Source organism: Podarcis liolepis (assembly GCF_965112155.1).
Source record: "Podarcis liolepis genome assembly, chromosome: 6".
In the NCBI taxonomy this organism is placed as follows: Eukaryota; Metazoa; Chordata; class Lepidosauria; order Squamata; family Lacertidae; genus Podarcis; species Podarcis liolepis.
In genome coordinates this window covers 19,312,374-19,319,101 of record NC_139559.1, presented here as the reverse complement: position 1 = coordinate 19,319,101, position 6,728 = coordinate 19,312,374, and the positions used below count along the sequence as shown (strand labels likewise).

At 46.0% G+C, this 6,728-nt stretch overlaps 1 long non-coding RNA gene across 1 annotated transcript in view; it reads right to left on the bottom strand.

Moving 5' to 3' along the window:
* Positions 1-1,084: 1,084 nt before the first annotated feature.
* Positions 1,085-6,728, bottom strand: part of LOC310709149 — a 54,972-nt gene continuing 49,328 nt past the window's right edge. Inside the window, exon 3 of the long non-coding RNA XR_014527358.1 lies at positions 1,085-1,501. This is a non-coding gene — a long non-coding RNA (uncharacterized lncRNA). The remainder of the gene's footprint in view (positions 1,502-6,728) is intronic.

Genomic DNA, 6,728 nt, shown 5'->3' with positions numbered 1-6,728 from the left:
CCATTATTCAGTGGTGAAGTGGTAAGAAAGCACGTTGTGGTGTTCCACTCATGTCATGCAAATATTTATGGTAACTCTTCAGAAAGGAATCTGGTGGTAACGTCTTGGCAGATTGCCATCCTGAAAACTTGGCCAGGCGCTTTGTGGCCAGCAGGGGGACTCCAAAAAGCAACAGCAAAGGCTTTGTAATACTGTGCATTTCTTATTGCGCTTAGAATCACAGAACCATAGAGTTGGAAGGAACCATGAGGGTCACCTAGCCCAACCCCCTGGAAGGCAAGAATATGCAGCTGTTCCAGACAGGGATTGAACCTGCAACCTTGGTGTTATCAGCACCAAGATCTAACCAATGTAGCTATTTCTGTGTGTGTTCAGTGTGGTTCACATTCAATATGTGGCACCTCCCTGCTTTGGCCCTTACTACTGTCCCACAACATGATCTGGCATTATTCTCCCTTATTGTGGTGGCTAGACAGTGGCTTGCAGAGGGCCACCGAGTGGAGAGGCTGCTTTAAAGAGGACAGTCCTCTATTGGTCCTGCTTAAAAATAAAGAACTTCTTCAAAGAACTTATTTCTGTATGCTACAACAGCAGCAAGAGTCTTGATAGCACAAGGATGGCAGAATGAGGAAATCCCAATGAAAGAACAGTGGCAAGAAAATTTGATGACCCACGCAGAGTTGGCTAAATTGACATGCAAATTGCGGGACAAGGACAACTGTGACTTTAAGGAAGAATGGGAGCTTTTTACAATTTATCTAAAAAGTCAACAAAATGAATTGGACTCCTTGGCAGGTTTTGAATAAACACACACAAATTTATTAGTTGATAACATGGTAGATAGATAATGTAAGGATATGTATAATTTTATAATATGCAGAGAATAATATGTGCTGAGAAATCAGAGAGAGGAGCTGAGGGAAGTCTCAGGGGGGGGAAAGGGGGGCAAATAATGAATATGATATGTTTTGCTAATCTGTTATGTTGAAATTGTTAATAAAAACTTTTTATTATTATTATTATTATTATTAATAATAATAATAATAATAATAATAATAATAATAATAATAATAATGAACTTCAAAGCTGAGCACTCAGAAGCCACAACGTTATGTGCTCAGAACGAGGATTGACCCAGATGTTCAACAGTTCTGTGCAAATGTGAGCCTTAGGTATTTGGCCATTCCATACGATGCTCTGGTTATCTCCCAGATTTGTTTGCGCTATTGGCTTTGCACTCGCTCCTTGACGGCGGCCTTGTTGCATATTGTGGGTATCCTTGAATGCGAAACACATGTAATGACACAAAGCCATGATTCAAACGAGATAGGAATGACGGCAGATAGGGGAGGATTTGCAGCGAACACTCGGTACGGAAAGGAAGCCTGAAGTCAGAGCCCATTTTATACCGATGTAAAGAACTGTTGCACAATGTTGAATGAAGTATCCTATCTTTTCCACCCCAGTCTTCTGTTATTCAGGGACCTTGGAAATGTTGTTTCTGCAAAAGAGGGGAGGGAGGGAGGGAGGGAGAAGCAGTCCAATATTAAATTAAAAGTTAGGGATTACAACTAAACTACAAGTGAACTTACAAGTATAATGTACATGTAATACTGTGTAAACTTTTTGTATATGTATTGAAATATAAATAAGAAAAAAATTAAAAAACAAACAAAATTTAAGGATTACAACCAAACTAAAAAGACACAATTTAAACATGTTACAGAAGGGTAGAAAGGCTAGGAAGCTCAGTCTCTCTGCATCACTCTCAACCTCAACTCTGACTCCCAGGCTGTGGCCAGCCATACCACTGCTGGGCCCTTGTCAAGGTCTGCATTCCAGTGGGAGCCCACGCCAGTGGCGTAGCGTGGGTTCTCAGCACCCAGGGCAAGGCAAGTAATTTGCGCCCCCTAACCCGTGGATTTTAGCACTCGAGTCTCTTCCGCGCCCCCCCAGATGTTGTGCCAGGTGCAGCAGGCCCCCCTGCACCCCCCACGCTACGCCACTGCTCCCACCACAAGTCTTCAGGACAGCCATCCGAAGGCTGGCGCGGGGAGAAGGTCTCTCCGCCCCACCGCCAGGCTTCGGAGGAGGTCCGAGGACAGTGGGGTTCCTGCTTCCTCCAGGAGGGCCGGCCAAACGCGCCCCCCCCAAATGTTGCGCCCGGTGTGGCCGGCACCCCTGGCACCCCCCACGCTACGCCACTGGCCCACGCTCACTGAACTTTTCCTTCAGCACTTGGTTGTTGATGCCTATTCTGCTGCCTTCTCCAAGCACGTAAGCAACGAGGAAATGTGAAAGATCCTCTACTCCCCTTGTTCTCTCCCTCTGGAGGGCCATGTGCATTGTTACACGGCACCCCAAAATCTGCCCTGAGCAGTAGCAAGAGTCTAGTGGTGCCGGGCAGCTTACCCAGTTTCTGAATTTCTATTGTGAACTCAGGGCATGGTAAAGTCTGTAGTGCTTTAAGATATATGGTTTATTTTGCACATATCTACACCTGGATCAAGGACGCGGGTGGCACTGTAGGACGCAGGTGGCACTGTGGGTTAAACCACAGAGCCTAGGGCTTGCCAATCAGAAGGTTGGCGGTTCGAATCCCCGCGATGGGGTGAGCTCCCATTGCTCGGTCCCTGCTCCTGCCCACCTAGCAGTTCAAAAGCACGTCAAGTGCTAGTAGATAAATAGGTACCGCTCCAGCGGGGAAGGTAAACGGCATTTCTGTGTGCTGCTCTGGTTCGCCAGAAGCGGTTTAGTCATGCTGGCCACATGACCCGGAAGCTGTACGCCGGCTCCCTCGGCCAATAAAGCAAGATGAGCGCTGCAACCCCAGAGTTGGTCACGACTGGACCTAATGGTCAGGGGCCCTTTACCTTTAGCTTTACACCTGGATCTATACAAGGAGCATTATATCTCCAGGCTGTCTCTTCTGGCTTCTTGAGTCCAGAGCAGCTATGCTCTCCCCAGTCTCTGGGTTGCAGCCTCCCCAGCCAGCAGCCAAGATGGTTCTGGCCTTTGTTCTTCTTCTTCTTCCCAACACTGACCCAAAACCCAAGGCTCTTGTAAAAACACTTTTCCCTGTCATATCACACCCATCACTTTCGCAACCCCTGTTTTCCACAGACCCAAGGACCCTTCCTTTGATGTGCTAATGACCAGCAATCCACACCTTTGCCTGCTAATGGTTTTGCTCTTAACTTTCCCAGACCACCCAGGTGTCCCTGTTTTCCAGGGACAGTCCCAGATTTACAGAAGCAGTCCTGGTTTCTGATTTGATCCTGGAATGTTTCACTTTTCTTTAGGACGTCCCTATTTTCAAGAGAGAAATGTTGGAGGGTATGGTAGGATGTCCCTGTTTTCATTGGAGAATTGTTGGAGGGTATGTGCCATCCCAGCCAGGTTGGTTTGCATACGACACCCCAGGGATTCCTTGTCTGGCCCAGTTCTGCAGCTTGTCTTTTCCATTAATATCCCAAATATTAGCTACATTCCAACATGCATTAATTCATTCCTTGTTCATTCCACAGCTAAGCTCTGCTCCCAAGGCACAGCAAATACATGTGGTTCTAGAGCCCTAGAAAAAAGCTTGCATTTGCCCTCTTCAATATCAATTGTTCATGACAACAGCAACATGTTTTTTGCAGGGGTCTGATCATCCCCGTGGGGATAACTCAGGCCCTCCTGGCTAATCTGGGGAGCAGCTAACCTCCTTCCCATGTCCTTGTCCTTGTCCTAGCTTTATAAAGTCTACAACAGCAGGCCTTCCAAGTGTCCCTATTTTACAGGGACATCCCTGATTTAGAGAAGGTGTCTCAGTTTCTAATTTGATCCCAGAATGTCCCACTTTTCCTTAAAAGGTAAAGGGACCCTTGACCATTAGGTTCAGTCGTGACCGACTCTGGGGTTGCGGCGCTCATCTCGTTTTATTGGCCGAAGGAGCCGGGGTACAGCTTCCGGTCATGTGGCCAGCATGACTAAGCCGCTTCTGGTGAACCAGAGCAGCACACAGAAATGCCGTTTACCTTCCCACTGGAGGGGTACCTATTTATCTACTTGCACTTTGATGTGCTTTCGAACTGCTAGGTTGGCAGGAGCTGGAACCAAACAACGGGAGCACACCCCGTTGCGGGGATTCGAACTGCTGACCTTCTGATCGTCAAGTCCTAGGCTCTGTGGTTTAACCCACAGCGCCACCCGTGTCCCTTCACTTTTCCTTAGGATGTCTCTATTTTCATTAGAGAAATGTTGGCGGGTATGGAATTATCCAACCCCCGAGCCATCTAAAGACAATCCTGTATAGGGAAGTTTCATGTTTCATTATGTTTTTATATATGTTGGCAGCTGCCCAGAGTGGCTGGAGCAACCCAGTAAGATGTGTGGGGTATAATTAGTAAAAATATCATTATGGAATGGGACATCCCTATTTTCATCAGAGAAATGTTGGAGGATAATGGCAACAGCAATTGATGGTCACCAGAGGTCAGTTCATAGCTTTGACTCTCGGTGGCCGTCAAACTGTGCTTGATCCCTGTCCCCAGAATCTCAAGGGCTGTTAAATTGGGAGTATCTGCCTGGTTTTTCTTCAACCTGTTACTCTTTGTTCCCGGGGCCTCTCTGACTGAGCCACCTACACACATCCTGTCTGCCAGCAGGTGTATTAAGAGGGTGTGTCGCTGAGCCTGGGCCTCTTCTGTAATGCGGTACAAAACTTTGAAGAGGAAAATACCATCAGCTGCAAAACAGCAAGCTCTGTCAACACAGCAATTAAGCTGTCAAGATTTTTATGTGCACCACAGTTCAGGCTTATGTTAACCCTTTCTCGCGCCTTTCTGGATCCTGGCCTTACTTGGGCTGCTTTTGTAAGAGATCTGACTCAAAACACTGTGAGGTTGTTGTGGGGGGTGAAACCTTTTTCGTCTTGTTACGTCCTTACCTGTTTCATCCATTACAACCCACCTACAATGATTTCCGTGTAGTCTGTGCATGTAGCTGTGTCATTAAAGTCTTACTACAAAACACTTTACAGTTTAAACACTTTACAGGAAAACCCCTTGCCTTTTCCTGTAAGACCTATTGCAGTCGTTAAGAGTCATCAACAGGCTCATCTCAGCTATCTGCCAATCACCCATTCCCACCACCCTTCTGAGTAATACCCCTCCCCACCTTCTCACTATATAGAAGGATCTGGCAACTTCTGTTTCAGTGTATATGAAGAAGTGTGCATGCACACGAAAGCTCATACCAAGAACTAACTTAGTTGGTCTTTAAGGTGCTACTGGAAGGAATTTTTTTACAAAACACTGCAACATTTGGAATTTCAAACTTGCATTGTGTAGGGCTTTTTCCTCTTTTTAGCAAAACTGCTGATTCTGTAGCCAAACAAGAAAGCTTATATTCTGTCAGCTAGTGGCAAACATTTTGAAGGTTACGCTCAGCTCTAGTAAAAGCAAGAAGTGAAAGTGGTGCAGCCCTTCGGCACGTCCTTGGTGTTAAACAGAAAGAAAGAAAAAGCAATTGTGGTTCAGGCGCGGACATGAGAAGATTACAAGAAAGCACAAGGCATGAACTGTAGCCATGCAAGGACAGCAGCTGAGCATCTACGCACAGCAGCATTAAGCTGGAAACAAACAGCAGCAGCAGCATCAAATATTCCCCAAAACATTGAAATACTGTTATGAGGTAATAACGCCGAGTTGCCCAATAACTTAACTTTTAAAATAAATGTTGTTTTGAGCAGGGATGTGGAACCTATGGCCCTCCATAGCAGCTCCCATGCTCCTTGACCACAAGGGTAGCTATATGTCCTACGTCAAAGAGGACAACCCTCTATTTGAAGACATTCTGTATCTCAGTTCATTCTCGCCGCGGAACGCAACCTGAAAACGCTCAACCTGAAGCTACTTTAACCCGAGGTATGACTGTGTTCCAGTTATGTGCAAGTTCCAGAAGCATGGCAACCCTACCTCAGGACAAGAGCACATTTCCTCCCAATGCAAATTGCAGCCTGGCAAGACTGGGTGGTCATTTTCATTGTGGCCATAACAGAAGAGAAAAAGGTTAGGCCCCCTACCCACAGGACACCAGATTCAGATTGCCTCCCCACCTGCAGCTGTTTTTGCTTTTTAAAAAGAACATGATAGCATTAAATGCAATGATGCATTTCATGGTACATTCAATCCCGTCTGCCCTGGATGAGTGAAAGCTGTCTAGCAGAGGCGCATAATCATACTCGGACAGATCGATTCAACCTTCAGGGTAGGGCACTTTCTCAGGTAACCATTTGCATCACACACAGAGGCCCCTGCCCCCCAAAAAAGAGGAGGGAGGAGGAAACAGATTTGTCTAAGTTTTGCACATGCTAATTTATATGTCCAGGCATAAATTTTGAAATAATTACTATAATTTAAATAGAGAGGCACTTTATCTCACCACTGAGGAATATCAAGCATGTTCTCTGTCAAATTTTCACTTGTAAGAGATGGGAGGGAGAAGGGCAAATCATTTCATTGCCACAGTGACCATTTTTAAAAAGTAAAAGAGGGGGGAAAGTGTGTCATCCAGTTCACGCAGCAGTCACAAGACAAGGAAAAGCTGAAATATGTGTTTTAAATGTGTGAGAAAGCATTGCATCACCACTCAGTTCAGTGGGGGAAAAGAAAACAATGGGAGCCTGGGTTAATGCAGATATCGGAGTGAGAGTGGGCGGACACTGTGCATACAGATGTGGA